The following is a 12,744-nucleotide window of genomic DNA, read 5'->3' as shown; positions in this document are numbered from 1 at the left end:
AGGAGCACAGGCTCCCAGCGCCCCACACAATTCCAACGCTGCTCTTCTGCTATTACTCCCAGCATGACAGCAGAGCTGGAATTGAGCAGAGCGGTTCAGTCTCACGCTCCAACAGGGAGTGGGAGCCTGTGCCCTGAGTACTGGGGATATCTCCAAGGAGTAGCCTAGAGATATCCAAGTGTGCATGTCAGTTTGGCCAACAGAGGCCAGCCGGCCAAACGGACATGAACCTACGACCACTCATCCCCCCCTGCTGCTGATGCGACATAGACCCACCCTAGACTCACGGATTGGCAGACAAAAATAATATGACAATAAAAAAGTTCTATTATAATTTTATTTTACTCCTGCCTGCTGCGTTTCAGAAGTGGTGCGACTCTCCTCGGAGGAGCTGCCCCTGCTAAAAACAGATGCATCCAACAAAGGGTTGGCATCCACTGTTTAGTCCAGTGTGTTGAATGCAGTAAACAGTCTTGGTATTGCATTTTCATCTAGTTCAATATGACCTGCTGCAGAGATATACAACAAGCCCTGCATGGTGTATGGGCTTTAAAGCACGTTTAGCTTTCATTGTGAAAAGAAGGGCACTGTGAAGAGTGACCACAACCCAATCAATCAATCAAAAAGCTTTATTCGGTTACTATGAAAAAGTTAACCATAAAAGCACAGTTCATAGGTCACACAAAAAATTCCACAATCATAATAAAAGCTCTACACATTTAAAAGTCATATCACAATTGATGTACGAGATTTAAAAACATTTTTTTAAAAGGCAATAACAGAGGCAATGGTGAATACATTATCCAGAAATTATAGCGCCAAGAATGCAGGGCGATATCGGCTCAGTCCCAAACTTTTTAGCACAGGGATAATTAATCTTTTTCTAGGTATAGAGTAGAATGTGCAGAAACGCAATATATGTATAGACGACTGAGCAGACACGTCATCACATGGGCAGTTACAAAGTGTTTTCGACCGATCATTTACTTCAGGGAAACTTACTGATCTGTGCAATATGTTCAGTCGAAAACATGTTAGCAGAAATCCGTCATAGTCTCTAATAATAACAAAATATATGGTTGTGTAGTTACAGAAGTCAGAGTAAGATGGTGTGCTATGACCGTAGTTTTGCCCATTACAGTCATAGATCTGGTTTCACTCAGGAATAGCATTGAGCTATCTTTAAGATCCTTCCTGGGCACATCACACATTGTATAGGTGCCACAACCCATTCTGGCAGGTGACTAGGTTAAATGTGTTTGATGATATCCTATCAAGACGTGAAAGAATTATATGCTCAAAAACTAGCAACATCCTTTTGAAGTGTACAGTGATGGCCAGATATGGAAGATGAAATTGGGATAGTGGCAGAATGCACTAATGGGTCCTGCTGGTAAGAGTCAGAACTGTATGTATAATAGTACGTATGGCTTTCAGATCCCTATGTACGAGCTGGCAAAGGGAGGGTATACACAGTTTTTTACCCTTTCTACATGAAGTGCATGTAAGAAGGTATACCATCATATTTGTAGGGTCATAAGGGCATGAAGTTCACTTCATACGAGGCATAAAGATTTTTTGAGAAGATGAGAATTGCTTAGGACTTTATTGTTGTAATGCTCCAGCAGCAAGAAAATGGTTGAGAGATTTCGACAAATTTTGAAGGGGAGTATACCATTGGCCATAAATATTGAATCTAACTGTATATTACAGGTGATGAAGCCTAGGTGGAAATACAGATCTACTGGAACAAGGTATAGTCCTTTTGAAATCATGAGAGGAAGAGTCCAGACCCAACCAGGTACATTGGTTAAATCTAATGTAGTTGGTTGGTCTCTGGAAAAAGTTAGGGGTGATACAAACAAAACACATGGAGAGTGTAAGAAATATTTTGATAACCTGTATGGTACTCTTTCAGTGGAGGTTAGAGTTAGCCAATGGGTTACGGTAAAGAATGCAGGCAGCATACTTAAAGGAGGTTTTATGCCCCATGCAAGGTAGTAAAGGTTATGCAGAATTCTGTGCCGATCAGTGATGGTAGATATTGGCATTTAAGTTAGGTTTTATTTATTTATTTATGTATTATAGTTTTATATAGCGTAAACTAGACCCGAGCCATCAGTTGCCATCTGAGATCAAGCGGCAGTGGTTTCCAGTATTCCCACCTAACCTACTAATTAAATTATCGCTGTTGTTCACCCATCCAAGAACTCAGCCCTGTCAAAGTCATTCTTCGTTCCACAACTAGGCCTTTAAATTCAAAGACAAAATTCATGAGGTTTTCTGACATACGAAGCAATGCACCTAAATACCCCTCCTTACATAGCCAACCTATTCAACATCTTGGGCAGACAACATGGATTTAGAAGTAGGAACAGCCTATTTCTTGATACACCGCTTAGCACCAATAATTTTCTGGAGCGGCAGCTTCTTTTTGGGTCTCTCTGCCGGTAGATCTTAGAACCAAACCTTCTCTGATGTTGTTAAAACCACACCTAAAATCGCACCAACGGCAGCTTTACCAGACATAAACTGTCCACTGTGTGTCTGTTTTTCTCTCCTCTCCACTTTTCATTACTGCACAAGAGCTATATAAAATTGTCAAATTAATAATTAAATAGTACATGCACTCCTACACACACATACACACGTATATACACACAACACAAAACATAAAGTCAAGCATGTCTGGTGTGATCAATACCCATGTATCACCGCAGATCTCCCTCCATTGGTTTAGGAAAACACATGTGACATAGGGTTCCCAGATCCCTCCACGCAGCACGCCAAATAAGTACAATTATTTGAATCCATTACTTGTCATCCTTTTCACAACTCATTGTTATGACCAGATGTCTTAGTCTACCCTAAAGGGTCACATGAAGCAAACGGAAATTGTCCATGGTGCAACATCCGGAAACAAACTCCACCTAAGACAAAAACACAGATAGGTGTAAATTCAGATGCAGCTGGAAAATCGCGTGTCAATGCAAAGTCACTTTTGGAAAAAAATGATTAAGGCACAAAATCACCACTGGTGCAGCACCAACAGCAAACTGAAACCACTTGTAGGAGCACAAATCACATTTAGGAACAAAAACGCACTTACGTGCAAATCACTTCTGGTGCAAGATCAACAGGAGTGTGAAATCATTTACAAGAGTAAAAATGCATTTAGGTTAAATAACAAAACATTTATATCTGCTAAAATACATTTATAAGCAAAATCAACCTTGGCACAAAGTAAGCAGAAGTGTGGTATCATTATGTAGGTACTAAATCATCGATACATCAATCATTATGTGTATGGGGTGTACTAATATGGTATTTCTATGAAACAAACCTAGCCAAAAGGCAGAGGAGCGTTCAGGTGTAAAAGGTGTGCATCAGTGAAGCCTTGCATTTGGTTGAGAGACACATTGAGATGCAAAATCATACTTGGTGCAACATCAACGTCAGTATAAAAAGCCCGTAGGAGCACAAATCACATGTATGTGCACACTCACTTTTAGTGCAAAGTAACCAGAACTGTGGTAGGACAGGAACAAACACATTTATATATAAAGTCGCATTTACTACACAATCACCCTAGAGATTTTTATGAACATTTCGGAGGAAAAATACATGAACTTTCAATATTACATACAGGTTGAAAATAAATTTAATAAATCACCCTTGGACTTATTACTTTCTGAATCAAAAACACACATGCAAATTTGCCCTTGTTGCAACACCACCAGGAGTGTACAAGCCCCTTTAGGAGTAAAAGTCACATTTACGAACAGAACCCAGTTCGGTGTAATGCCTATTTTATAAGTAAAATCACATTTAGGTACTAATCATCCAATGTTTAACATAGATAGGAGTTTGAAAATAAATGTAGGAACAAATATCACATTTAAGCGCACAATCATATTTAGGTCCAAAAAGTACCCTTGGTGGAAAGTCATCAGGAGTGTGGCATTGTAGTTAGATACATGGGGGCATATCAGCAACAGACGGCGATAAATATCGCAAAGCGCGTTTAGCGCTTTTTTATTTTTTGCTTGCTATTGCTGGAATTTATCACCCGGTTAGTGCTTTATTAACAACTTGTTTCTCCAGGGTGAAAAAATTCCAGCGATAGCGGCGTTGTAGGAGGGGATATCGCCAGAAATCCAGCGATAAGTCCACAGGATTGGCAAAAACGTTGTTGATAGGCCAAGGTGCACTCAGCCTGACGATCCACCTGCCATTGGATAATGCAGATAAGTCAGGTTCGCTAACCGTGTTGTGGGCCGCCTTGTAAATATCGCGATGTGCATATAGCGATAATTTACATGGTATTCCGTGAGGGGTACGCCCAGTGACACCCACTTTGCATCTCATTAGAGATGCAGAGCGATGCATCTGGAAAACGGCTGCTAACATGCGCTAATGCATGTTAGCACCGCCTTGTAAGTAGGGTGAAAATATTATATCTGCTTTTTTTGGCTCTTGAAACCAAAAAAGCGGAGATAAGGCCCTTGATAATATGCCACATAGTCTCTCTGCACAGAGAGAACATTGGTTAGTAAGGTGTCATATTTGGGTTAAAATCCTGCGAATTGGTTAACATACATTGAGGTGCACAATCATCCATAGTGCAATATAGGTAGGTATGTGGTGAATGGAAAACCTTCAGATACACAACTCAATTTGCTGTACAATTAGTTGTAAGTTCAAAATCACCATTAATACAAAGAAAGCAGCATTGAGGTTTTAATGACAAATCACATTTAGGTGCAAAGTATGTTAAGGGGCAAAAACACCCTCAACATCAGTGCCGAAAAGTAACAAGAATGGGAAAAAGGGAAAATAACAAGCATGTACTAGTGGCCGGGTATGGGACATTTACAACCACAAATCACATTCAGAAGAAAACCAAATCAAAATAACATTAAGTTGTAAAATCATCGTTTGTACACCATCAGTAGGAGCGTGGAAACACTTTTAGGAACACAAATGAGCATCCATTGAAGTGAATGAATGATTCACTTAAGCATCCATGCACTGCAATGGATTCTTGAGGTAGGAGGACTAACACACCTAATAGTCAATAGTTAGTTGATAACAGTGATACTGAAATACTCATCATCCAAAATGTGAAAGACACATTAATGAAGGAATGCCTGACTACAGAAGACAAACCAATGGCAGAATGGGGCTGAACCAAAGTCTTTCTCTGTGTATAATTTTGATGTGGATTACACAAGCAAGGGAGCACATTCTATAAGTAGCCGGACCTAAAAAGGAATTGCATTGTTTAAACAGATATCTCAGAGTAAACTGGTTGATAAAATGTCGTCTTTTTTTTATTTGGCATGCATATCATTTCCAAAATATACTTTATAAAAACATGATTGATCCGCAAGATATGGTGTAGGAAGGAACAATGATGCTTTAGAAGCATGCTGGCGCTTTCCAGTCTCTCCATTCATGAACACAACTCCTGAAGCGGTGGTCCTCAGGAAAGTTATTGTGGTAACACATGTGTAAGTATAGTATGTGCTCTCCAGAGTCCTGTGTAAAAACACAAACATAAATTTAGTGAAACATTTGCATATTGTATTAAAAATCCTTCACACAAGGCTAATTAAAAAGTCACACAACTCTTTTCTCCAATCCCAAGGCAACTAACAATTGTAATGATATTATCTGTCAAATATTTAGCTGTTTGAAATGTCATATATCTAATTTAGATAACAATTATTTTACAAATATGTTATATTGTGTCGTTTAACAGTGAGCTGCAAAATCATATTATTTATGGATCTAGGATTAGCAATGATTACACTGAATAGGTGGTGAGTGGAAACAGGGTTCTTCCTATGTGCATTTATTTATTTGCTGAACACCTAAAACAAAGGAGTTTCATAAACTTTAATTCTGTAGTGTATACGAACAAGTGGTAGAGTGTTGCAGAAACCCTTTACGTGAGACAGAGGATTGTAAGTAAAATAGTAGTTACACGTTATGTTATAGGATTTGTATAGCACATTTAATCACCCCCAATGGTATCCAGGCACTTGGGCAGGTGGGCTGGTTTATTGTCCCTAAGGTGCTCATGCGAAAAGCCAGGTCTTCAGCTTCTTGCAGAACTCAATAAGAGAGGAGGAGGCTCTGATGTGTTAAATATGTAAGTGTCATTGTCCTGTGTTCAAGGTGTTACCATTAGATTAACTCCTTCTGTAGAGGGTGTAACTACAGTTAATTGCCTGCAATCAAGAACTCAATTCAATTGTGAAAACACATTGTAAGGGAAAAGGCAATGAACAACTATTCACATCTGACATCATGTGGGCAATAAAACAATTATCTCTTCCTGCCTCATGTCCCTGCCACTGAACCGACAATGCAATCATACAACAGTGCCTGGTACAGGCATTCTAACTGTATAAGCCACCCTCAGCATTTCAAATCGGATGCTAATATGCAATAGTCTTTAGCTAGTATTTATAATATAAACCATGCAGGAAACATCAGTCTTAGAAGGTTTGGAGACAAGGGCGCCTCTCAAGTTTAGAATGTGGGGTTACAGGATTAGTTTGGAGCTGCTCTCAGTGGAGAGAGCTCTTATGCAAAGTGCACAGATGTTTCTGTAGAGGGGTTCCAGGCAGCAAGCAGGGCTGAATTTCATGGAGCTGCAGGAGTGTTTAAGGGTAGTGAAGAGATTTATTTTTGTTTGTTATCAATAGAGTTGGCTTTGAGCAAAGAGCAAACGCCAGTGCACATCAAAGCATTGTAGGGCCCTGGTGTAAAAATCAAGTAGGGTCCCCCTTCCTTCATCTGAAATCAAGTTAAAATGTGCTGCTGTTGGGTAGTTATGAGAAGAATCCTCATCTGTTGGGGGCTTCTGGCCCCAGAATACACCGGGTTTGCAAGACTCATAATCCACTTGCATGACTCATTAAGGACCCTCAACAAGAAGAACAGATGCGGACACCGCAGAGCTAGACCAAAGCTCTGAGCACGTGGCCAACCACACTGGAGAGCGCATTCCAGACCTCCGAGAGCATGCCCCACGGCCCGAGAAGGGACCCAGCCAGATGTGAGCGTTCACCAAACCACCCGGTAGTGTGAGAGCAAAGCGTGAGAGTCTAGCGATCTGAGAGTGAAGTCATCAGCAACTGAGAGTGCATGCAAACGTCAGCCAAGGGTCGAGCGAGAAGAGAGGACCGGCAATATAAGGCGGCAACAGCACAAGAGCGTGTCCAACATTGCAACGTTTTCCCCAGCAGCAAGAGTGATACACAGCAATCTGAGAGTACACCCAAGAACTGCAGCATTAACCCAACACAGCATGTTCCAAGCCAGAACTCCAACCGCATCTGCAGCAATCTGAGCGCACCCCCAGCAGGTGCAGAGCGCACCCTATGATACATCAGTGGAGCCAACAGCACCCCCAACAATCTGAGCAAGAACCGAATATCTTCAGAGCAACTACAATACAAGAGTGGATCCAGCCACCCAACAGCTCACCAAACAACTGTAGTGTGCACCAAAACATCTGAGCAGACACCCAATACCAAAGCAAAGTCAACAGCACCCTAAACAACTGGAAACTGGGACATACTTGTTTGACCCCGCTGCCACTGCTGCCTGCTAACTCACCGGTGGGACTGGAACATCCAGGGTGCAACAAAACCAAAAGGGGGAGGAGATTTACCCCCTCCGCTTATAGGGCCACGTCATCTCCCAGGGCACCAAGAACGGGCCCGTTGGCCCCGCCTGTATGCCATTCGATCTTACTGCTCAAGGTCTGGTTGACTTACTTGATACCTTAGGGAGAGCGAGCAACATGTTAACATCATTCAGGGGGAGGGGAGGCTTCCTTATATACTATATGTAATTTTTGCCTTGGTTTTTCCAAAGGAGAGATCCTGCCCAGAGACTGTTACAATCATAATGCCTTGAGCGCCACTATGCTTCTACCGCTTGAGGGACTAGCCCCTAGTAGAAATCTAGCCTCCATTACGCAACATTCTTTGGATGGCTTAAGACTAATTTGACACCTGAAAAAGCCCATAGACTGATTAGCACAATCGCGGCCAGCATGACTCGCGGGTAGGGTGGGCAGGTGGGGGTAGCGTGGGGGTTCTCATTCAATTAATAAAATTAAAATAAACTTACCTTTCCGGGTCCCGCACTGTGGCAGCTCCTAGCCAGGTCCCGCAGTAAGGAACAGGAAGCAAGCACCTTCCCTCCCCTAAGCCAATCACAATGCTGCAATGTCAGTGTTGTGATTGGTGGGGACGGTGCCCAGCCTGGCACCTATGGGGAGGCCATTTTCTCTATGTAGACTGAATGCAGCCAACATAGAGAAAAGAAAGAGTGTGCATGACTGGTTTGGTGGCCCGAGAGGGCTGACCAAACAGTCAGGGCCCACAGCATTGGGCTCACCACTCCTCCCCTGCTTTCCAGCAGTAACGCCTCCCCGCCTGCCCTCAACCAAGCACTTCCGCTTTCTCGCAGAGCAAGAAGCAGAAACATAAAATGGCAGTTTTACCGTTTTATGGTTCTGCTTCTCACACTGCAAGAAAGCAGTGGGGAGACTCTCCTCCTCCCTAATGGAGCAGCCGCCTCTGCATTAGCAACCTTACTTAAGTCACACTTAAATATATTCTTTTACTGTCTAGTGGAGAACAAACAAGACTCTATGGCCTTACACTATAATAGGCTAATATGCCAAATTAGGGAGTCCATGCTCAAGCCATTTCGTATGTTGAATATGGACCCAAGATGGTTCGATGGGGCCTGTTCACAGGTAAATAAGAAGCTGAGGATAGCTCTGAACGCATGTCCCAGGATCGGGAGTCAAATCTCTCTGGCATGCTCTGAGTATAAAATCGCAGTCATAAACAGGAAGAGGGAAATATACAAACAAGATTGGCACCATTTGGAACATGCTTCCTAGGGAAGGGATAGCAAATCCTTTTGGGACTTAGTAAAGCATATTAGAGCTAGGAATTCCCCTTTTAACCCTCTCCTGCAAAACAACATCTTGGGTGGGACTGGGTTACCCACTTTGCTTCTATCCACCACATTGAGGACGCACCAAATATGTTAGCGATCCTCCACAATAGACTTCAGAATTCACCCCCACTTTTATTAACAGTACAGGAAGTGGAACTGTCTAGCCAACATAGGAAAGGTGGGAAAGCACCAGGCCCAGATGGAGTACCTATGGAACTGTTGAAATCCATGCCTGAAATTTGTGGTCCCCTTATTACTAATACATTTAATACCTATATATCAGTTACTATTCCACCCTCGTGGACCACCGCAACAATAGTACTTATATTTAAAAAGGGGGACTGTATGTCGCCTAAGTGCTAGCAGCCTATTTCTCTCATCCACAGTACTATCAAAATCATTTAAAGAGTCATCTATGACCTCTTGGTTAAATGGGAAGCTGATGAAGATATACTCTTCCCGTTTCAATTTGGTTTTCTGCCGAAATTAGCAACTATCGATCAATGTCTTAACCTGGTGCTGACTATTTCTATATACACTGAGGCCAGGAGCTCCCCTATTTACTTAGCATTTATTGACTTATCCACTGCCTTTGATTTAGTGAACAGAACTAAACTTTGGTTAATGTTAGTGGATCAAGGCGCAGATCCCCTTTAGTAAACTTTCGGTATTGTCTACACTCAGACCTCTAAGTTTGAGTCAGTTTAAACTCTCAGGTGGGGGGGAGGAGCCAAGCTCGCGTCCGAGATGGCCACGTTTTAGCTCGGCTCCGTTCACTCTCCTGTTTGCAACAACTATCCTGTACTTTATCCTGCCCCGGGAAGTATTCTACGATGTGTAGTGGAACGACGATACCTCGCAGGCGCTTACTGTTTGCTCCGGTGGTTCCTGGGTGTGACGGATCCTGAGTTACGCCCCTGTCTGCTTCGGGGCCTCCGGAGCGGCCGGGCCTGGCACTCCCTGGCGGCGCCCGGGCTGGACGGGGTGCGGTGGCCGGCCCTTGGTGGTGGTGTGGAGTCGGTCGGAGAGGCCGATGTGCTAATAGACCGATTGCGGCCCCCCGGGCCTGGTCCGGCGGTCCTGTGGCCTGGTGTTGGAGCGCTGCCTTCCATGGACGGGGTTAACCGTACATCTGGCTCGTCTCCCCTTTGTTCTCCGACCCGGCCATTTTGAGTTCCCCCGCCCGGGCTTGGAGAACGGTGCCGGCGGCGTGTGGGGTGCCGGCGCATCGCCTTCTTCTGGTGGCCCCCCTTCCTGCCCTGGTGGCACCTCCGCCGGTGGCTTCCGGTATCCTATTTGGCCCCGTTGGTATCCGGGCGGGGGTTGGTGTTTGCAGCGGCCCCGCCGGGCTTCTAAGATGGCGGCCGGCCCCATGACTCTCGGCCTTGCTGGGACCGGCGATGCGGATCAGCAGCACGGCACGTTTTCTGAATACTGCAAAGGTGAGCCTACACTTGGCGACATCCTCGCCGCCCGGCGCTCCTGGGGGGCGCCCATGACCGCACCTGTCGCTATCCTGGAGAGAGGTCCCTTGGCTGGGCCTGCCGGGCCCCCTCCGGTTGGTGCGGCTTCATCTCTGTTGTGTGCTGCTGGAACTTTCCTTGGGGTCGTGGACCTGGAGGCTGCTGTTGGTGTGGATATACGGAAGTCCGCTGCCCTTCTTCATCCTGTGCCTCCGTCTGCTCTGGAGGTTCGCCAGCCGGATCCCGTCTGGACCGACCTTGATGGGTCTCCTTTTCCTCTTTTGCCTCACATGGCCGAACGAAGATCCTGTGACTGTGCCGCTGGACCGGCTTGGATATATGATGTTAAAACGCATACTTTTACAACGCCTACCATTACAACGGGACTTTTACAACGCAAATACTATTACAACGCATGTATTTACAACGCAGTTTTTTACAACGCAGGTACCTTTACAACGCATACCATTACAACGTAAGTATTGGTAAGTATATATAATTATTTTAATTGTATATTATTTAAAATTATTTATATTTAATGTAATTGTATTTAATTTAATTTAATTTAAATTAATTTACTTTTATTAATTTAATTTATATTTAATTTTATTTTATTTTTTCTTGTACCCCTTTATCTAAAATTCCCAAAACTGACCCTAAACCCTAAAAATACCCCTTTACCCAAAAACTGAAAACTGACCCTATACCCTAAAAATACCCCTTTACCCAAAAACTGAATACTGACCCTGAACCCTAAAAATACCCCTTTACCCAAAAACTGAAAACTGACCCTAAACCCAAAAAATACCCCTTTACCCAAAAACTGAAAACTGACCCTGAACCCTAAAAATACCCCTTTACCCAAAAACTGAAAACTGACCCTAAACCCTAAAAATACCCCTTTACCCAAAAACTGAAAACTGACCCTGAACCCTAAAAATACCCCTTTACCCAAAAACTGAAAACTGACCCTAAACCCTAAAAATACCCCTTTACCCAAAAACTGAAAACTGACCCTAAACCCTAAAAATACCCCTTTACCCAAAAACTGAAAACTGACCCTAAACCCTAAAAATACCCATTTACCCAAAAACTGAAAACTGACCCTAAACCCTAAAAATACCCCTTTACCCAAAAACTGAAAACTGACCCTGAACCCTAAAAATACCCCTTTACCCAAAAACTGAAAACTGACCCTAAACCCTAAAAATACCCCTTTACCCAAAAACTGAAAACTGACCCTAAACCCTAAAAATACCCATTTACCCAAAAACTGAAAACTGACCCTGAACCCTAAAAATACCCCTTTACCCAAAAACTGAAAACTGACCATGAACCCTAAAAATACCCCTTTACCCAAAAACACAAAACTGACCCTGAACCCTAAAAATACCCTTTTACCCAAAATCCCAAAACTGACCCTGAACCCTAAAAATACCCCTTTAAAAAAAAACTAACATATAACATTTTAAATATAATTATATACTTACTTATACTTACGTTGTAATGGTATGCGTTGTAAAAGTACCTGCGTTGTAAAAAACTGCGTTGTAAATACATGCGTTGTAATAGTATTTGCGTTGTAAAAGTCCCGTTGTAATGGTAGTGCGTTGTAAAAAATGCGTTGTAATGTGTGTTTACCGACCGGCTTTCTCCGTGTTCTCTTCGGAACTGTGCCTGCTTTGCCTGAGGTGGTTACTGTACTTTCTGGATCATCCGTGTCGCGATCGCTATGACTTGAGTGTATTTGTGATTCGACTCCCTGTTATTCACCTCCGTTTCCATGTGATCTGGTTCCTGCTTTGTTGGACGACTACAGTTTGCGAAAAACGAGGACAGGGTTGAGCTGATCTTGCCTCTGTGGACTGCTATTTTGTGGTATGGTTGGGTGATCCGTTTATAATTGTATGATTCTGTTTGATACTTCTTAACGTTCCTGGAGCTTATCCGTGTATTTACTATCTTCCCATGGGCTCTGAGTATTTTCGGGCGGGGGGGTGGGAGCCGAAGGGGTTTTGATTCTGTGGCTCCTCTCCCGCTGTTTTTCCCTGTTTTCCCTTCCCTCCCCCCTTTTTATCTACGTGATTCTTTCTTTCTATATTTCTTCTATATTTCGGGTTCTAATTAGGGCGACAGGCACGCTGCTGGGGGGTAGGCCATAGCCTTCTGCAGGGGTGCAGGGTGGGCTGTGCGGGGTGGTGGGGGGGATTTGTTTTATTGTATCTTCCTTTGTTCCCCTTTTTTGGTTCTATGGCTCTTATGTATCCCCTAATTTCGTGGCGCGGTG

The 12,744-nt window shown here is 43.4% G+C and overlaps 1 protein-coding gene across 1 annotated transcript in view; it reads right to left on the bottom strand.

The window, feature by feature from the left end:
- Positions 1-4,739: 4,739 nt before the first annotated feature.
- LOC144782641 (uncharacterized) overlaps positions 4,740-12,744 on the bottom strand; it is a 589,272-nt gene continuing 581,267 nt past the window's right edge. The window contains exon 7 of the transcript XR_013601190.1: positions 4,740-5,541. The gene's annotated coding sequence lies outside the window, so the exon portion shown is untranslated. The remainder of the gene's footprint in view (positions 5,542-12,744) is intronic.

The sequence above is a fragment of the Lissotriton helveticus genome, chromosome 9 (genome assembly GCF_964261635.1).
Source record: "Lissotriton helveticus chromosome 9, aLisHel1.1, whole genome shotgun sequence".
NCBI classification, from domain to species: domain Eukaryota; kingdom Metazoa; phylum Chordata; class Amphibia; order Caudata; family Salamandridae; genus Lissotriton; species Lissotriton helveticus.
This window is presented reverse-complemented; position numbering and strand designations above follow the sequence as displayed.